Here is a 6,057-nt window from a genome sequence, read left to right on the forward strand (position 1 = left end):
CTACAAATGCGCGATCAAGTATCATCCGGGCAAGGCCAATGTTGTGGCTGATGCCCTCAGCCGGAAGGATACTATACCTAGGCGTGTACGTGCGTTACAACTTACCATCCAATCCAACCTTCCAGCTCAGATTCGTGATGCTCAGGTTGAAGCGTTGAAAGCAGAGAACATTAGGGCTGAGTCCCTACGAGGATCGAGGCAACGGCTAGAACAAAAAGAAAACGGTGCCTACTATGTTAACGGACGCATCTGGGTTCCGCTGTATGGAGACTTGCGCGAGCTTGTGATGGATGAAGCGCATAAGTCTCGTTACTCAGTACATCCTGGTTCGGACAAGATGTACCATGATCTCAAGACTACATACTGGTGGCCTGGTATGAAAGCCAGCATAGCGACCTACGTCAGTAAATGCTTGACTTGTGCTAGAGTCAAGGTCGAATACCAGAAACCATCAGGCCCACTTCAACAACCAGAGATCCCGAAATGGAAATGGGAGCAAATTTCAAAGGATTTCGTTACTGGTCTGCCCAAATCTCAACGCGGAAATGATACCATTTGGGTGATCGTAGATCGACTGACCAAGTCTGCACATTTTCTGCCTATCAAAGAAACGGATAAGTTTTCTACTCTAGCAAACATCTACCTAAAAGAAGTGGTATCAAGGCACGGAGTGCCAACCTCCATCATTTCTGATCGTGACACTCGTTTTACCTCTGAACTATGGCAAGCTATGCATAAGTCTTTTGGCTCACGATTAGACATGAGCACCGCTTATCATCCACAAACGGATGGGCAATCTGAACGCACCATTCAGACTCTCGAAGATATGCTTAGGGCATGCGTGATCGACTACGGCAACAGCTGGGAAAAGCATCTCCTGTTAGTGGAATTTTCGTATAACAACAGCTACCACACCAGCATACAGGCCGCTCCGTTTGAGGCATTATACGGACGTAAATGCCGATCACCTCTTTGTTGGGCAGAAGTTGGTGACAGCCAAATCACTGGCCCAGAACTCGTAGTAGATACAACCGAGAAGATTGCTCAGATACGACAACGAATGGCGGCAGCTCGTGACCGTCAGAAAAGCTATGCCGATAAGCGAAGAAAGCCACTCGAGTTCCAGGTTGGGGATCGGGTGCTACTCAAAGTTTCACCTTGGAAAGGTGTGGTTCGTTTCGGAAAACGAGGCAAACTCAACCCGTGATACGTTGGACCCTTCGAAATCACCGAGAGAATTGGCAAGGTCGCCTACAGGTTAAATCTACCCGAAGAACTCAGCGGAGTTCACAACGTATTCCACGTGTCAAATCTAAAGAAGTGTTTGTCAGATGAGACCCTCATAGTTCCTCTCAAAGAGCTCACAATCGACGACAAACTGCGATTCGCCGAGGAACCAGTAGAGATTACGGATCAAGACGTTAAGATTCTCAAGCACACCAGAATACCTCTCGTTCGAGTTCGTTGGCATTCCCGTCGTGGCCCAGAGCATACCTGGGAACGAGAAGACCAAATGAAACTCAAGTATCCCCAGCTGTTAGCTATATTGAGAATCTAACCGAGCAAACCGAGGTGAGTTCACACTCTTTCTAAGGCATGGGATTCCCAGGAGTTTGGGAATGGGATTGATTAACTACTTGTACTATCATTACTAATAAACTACTTTTTACTGTCCTCGGATTGAAGGGCACGTACGTAAAACCTACGTACACGATCATAAGACCATCAACTCTATCACTTTAAGTCCCTCATTTATCGACTTAGTCGCCGAGGCCTATGGCGAGCGGGTCATTAGTTAATAGCGCTATTAGGTTTAACAAACCTCACACCGTGCCAGTCGGACGGGCGTGTACTAATGGACTATGGGCAAAGGGTCAATGCTGATAGACATTGACTTAGGGCACCTCTTATATTTTCGTAGCAGTCGATACGTGTGGTCTAGTAACACATGGGAAACCCCCACTAATCTTCGCAAACATGTCAGAAAGACCGCGATGCAAACTCATACGATACATGGTTTTCAAAACGAACAGATAATTTACGAAACAAATGCTATAACTAAACAACCAACTGCGAATTCACTCAACTTTGTTGTTGACTCGTTGTTACATGCCTTACAGGTCGTTAAATGCTTGGAGCTTGCATATGGAGGTGGTCGTTGTGGGATGCGAACTGATATGTCCCGTATTTAATAAATAAACTTTATGAACTTATTAAACCTACGTTTTGGACTTTAAACTTATGAACTATGGACTATGTTTTGAACTTACGTTTTATGCTTCCGCTGTTTAACTAAAATCGGTTTACTTCCTTTTGGTCACCAATCGTATTATGTTTGGTTTTAATTACTTAATTATGTTGTTCGATATGATTGGTGGCTCGATCCTGGTCACGTCACGCCTCCAAGCGGTGGTACTCCGCATGGTGGATTTTGGGGGTGTGACAATTAGCCTAAGAAAGAACCATAGATCATGTGATAGGGTAGGCGGATACTTGGAACCATTAATCCTCGTATCCGGACCGAGGGGCATGAGTGATAGATCTATTTGGGTGTAGCAAGCCCACACCCATGAGGCCGGGGCAGCCCATAGTGGTGATTATGTCTTCCAGCCGGAAGCCCAGTACAACTTTGCTAGGTTTGAGTCTTCCTACACCGTCACACATATCAGTGGCCTTGCAAACCACTGGTGATCTTTTCCTTGTTTGCAATCATACTAGGATATACATATATACACACTTACATTGTTTACAAAGGTTTATACATACTCACTTACACATGAACTCGCTCAACTTTTGTTGATTTTTCAAACTACATGTATTTCAGGAAACTAAGGGATCTGGCAAGTGTCTGCATGCGTGTTAAGCTGCGTTGAATAAAGATGTCATCCAGGGTAGTAGATTTAGGAGGTGTAATCCTTACCTGGACGGGTTACATGTCTTTAAACCACGCATTATTTAAAGTCTTTTGTTGTGTCTGTGAACACGTTTTAAACAAGTATGGTTTGTAACTTATCTTGTGTGTCGACATTTTCAAACAATGATGTTGTGGTTTTATTAAACTTGATGAATGGATGAACATCTTGTGTTTCATTTTCATATAGCATTGTTATGATTGTTTCTATGGTATTAAGAAGTCACACCAAAATAAGCCACACTTCCGCAAAAGCCAGGGTGTGACAGAGCATGTGTAATCGACTTTGGTAATGGCTGGGAAAGACATCTCCCGTTAGTGGAGTTTTCGTATAAAAACAGTTACCACACCAGTATCTAGGCTGCTTCGTTTGAGGCATTGTACGGACTTAATTTCCGATCACCTCTTTGTTGGGCAGAGATTGGCGACAGCCAGATCACTGGCCCAGAACTCGTCGTAGACACAACCGAGAAGATCACTCAGATATGACAACGAATGGCGGCGGCTCGTGACCGTCAGAAAAGCTACGCTGATAAGCGAAGGAAACCACTCGAGTTCCATGTCGGGGATCGAGTGCTACTTAAAGTCTCACCTTGGAAAGGCGTAGTTCGCTTTGGTAAACGAGGCAAACTCAACCCGCGATATGTCGAACCCTTCGAAATCATAGAGAAAATAGGCAAGGTGGCCTACAAACTGAACCTACCCGAAGAACTCAATGGAGGTCACAACGTATTCCACGTGTCAAATCTGAAGAAGTGTCTGTCAGATGAGACCCTCATAGTTCCTCTCAAAGAACTCTGATGTCTGTCATTAGTGACATGCAAAAACCGAAATAAACTAGTAGCTAGAGTAAGTCGGATATCGAACCAGAGGAGGATTGTGGAAAGTGTCGAATGAAAAGTATTAACTAATTACTACTGAATTGGAAAATCGGTGTGATTGATTATAAGAATTATCTAAATTAACGAATAAAAATTAAGAAAAAGATTGAGTTGTAATAAACAATGATGAGAAAATGTGATCACTCCGGGATTCAGATTCTGTAATTACTAATAACCTAGTTCTGATTTATTGGATGCTATTGATTAAATAGTAAATCTGTCACATCTACCAATTACCTATGCAGTTCAAAATCTTAATATTAACTGATCAGATAAATATTAAAACAAACATGCATAGAAATCATTCAATCAACAAAAGCATGGTTGGATTCAAAACATAATTATAACTCTGACTGTCACTCAGGATTTGTCTGTCACACAAACAATATAATCATGTAAATAGTCGGCTGTCACCCGACGACAAATTCAAATCTCAATAAAAACAGAAACTAGAATTAAAAGTGTTTCACAAGAATCATTCACCCAAAGTGTCACCTAGGAATTTAGCCACTCATATCGGTTGAATGATCTTCACTCGCTTGATACCCGGTTGAAACCCTTTTTTTCTTTTGCCGTCCAGGATGTGATTCGATCTCCCCCCTTTCTTCGTTTACTGTCGTCATGTATGTGATGATGTATTGTTTGGGCTTCCTAACTAAACCAAGATGTCAGCCCACTTAAGTCCACGTGATGTGATGATATTGGCTCTCTAAACATGTGATGCCAAGTCCAAGAAGTGTTGCATGTGTGTCATGTATCCAAGTCCAATTAATGATGATGATTATGTTGTAGAATGGCCCAATGACAAAAGAAAGCAAAAGTCCCCCAAGAAGCCCAGTCACGTGAATGTTGACTCAACTCTCAAATCCACATGCTCAAGCCACATGAATGATGATATTTTGATGTGTTGATGGACTTTTTCCCCAAGTCACGTGTCTCCCCTTTGGACGGTGTGATGATAATGTTGTTTATTTTTATATTGATCCTCTAGATGTGTGTATAGCCGCCAATAAGAAGTCCATATGTGCGGCCCATGTTCACTCCCTATTCGGCCCAATGCCCTGTTCACGTGACTTTGCAGGAGTCATAACATTCACTTAGGATTTCTTTTTTTCTTTTAAATGTCTTCATTCCTTTTTGCAACACATGCGCCGCCTTCTATTTCTCAACCGTAGCCTTCGGATTTTGAACCGTAGGTTACGTTTTTTACATTCTGTTCATTCTCTAATTTCTGGCATCACTCCACCGTAGGCTATGGTTTGAATACCGTAGCTTATGGTCAACTTTAGATAAAATACCCAAAGGCCCCTGGAGTTTATTGTTCCGCGTTCCCTGTTTCTTTGAGCTATTTTTCGAACCGAACAACTCTCGTTTAACGTGATACCTCTTTAACAACCATCCGTGCTCGCCCCGTTTCATCACTAAACTCTATAACTTCTCCATATTACGCGTTTTACCTGTGAAACCACAAACGCTCGTAGACATCATATTCGACACATATAATCAAGTTCACGACAATAAAACACTTGTTATAATACACTTTAGCACCAGGTTTTCACACACTCCATCACATCCCCACACTTATCATTGATTGTCCTCAAGCAACCATCATACACATTACTCACCTTATTAACAAATCACCATTAAATCCCTTACCGAATTAGCAATTTAAGATCCCAAGTCATACCCGTCCCATAGACTGACATAATCGAGGTTGACAATCTGACAAATAAGTGATACACATTTTAAACAATGTAAGACTTCCCTAACTAAAACTAACATGCTATGATACTACACACATGCCACACGCCCCTCACAATAATCACTCCTCTCGGTTTAATCAAGACTAGCGTGTAATGTGCTAGTATGTAATTCACTCAAAACCAAATACGCTACTTTGCAGTCATAAGCTTGTATAGAAATCACACCTCCACTGTATCAGATAACGTAACACATATCAAAAGGAGTTATGGGTTTTGGGTTAAGGGTAAAGGTAAGGAAATATTTTTTTGGATTTTTATGTTTATATGGCGAACACAAATGAATATACCAAACCATGACAACTTATTCACAATAATACTAACACATGGATTATTTTCGACCCATTTATATAGCACACACATAACAATGATTTTTTTCTTTCTTTACTCTTTTTTTTTCTCTTTTCAATTTTTTTTTTCTTTTTCTTTTTTTTTCTCATAACATACTTCTAAACATTCTTGTCATTCATAGCTGGTAATCAAACAGGTCAAACAAGGTGTAGCA

The sequence above is a fragment of the Helianthus annuus genome, chromosome 3 (assembly GCF_002127325.2).
Source record: "Helianthus annuus cultivar XRQ/B chromosome 3, HanXRQr2.0-SUNRISE, whole genome shotgun sequence".
In the NCBI taxonomy this organism is placed as follows: Eukaryota; Viridiplantae; Streptophyta; class Magnoliopsida; order Asterales; family Asteraceae; genus Helianthus; species Helianthus annuus.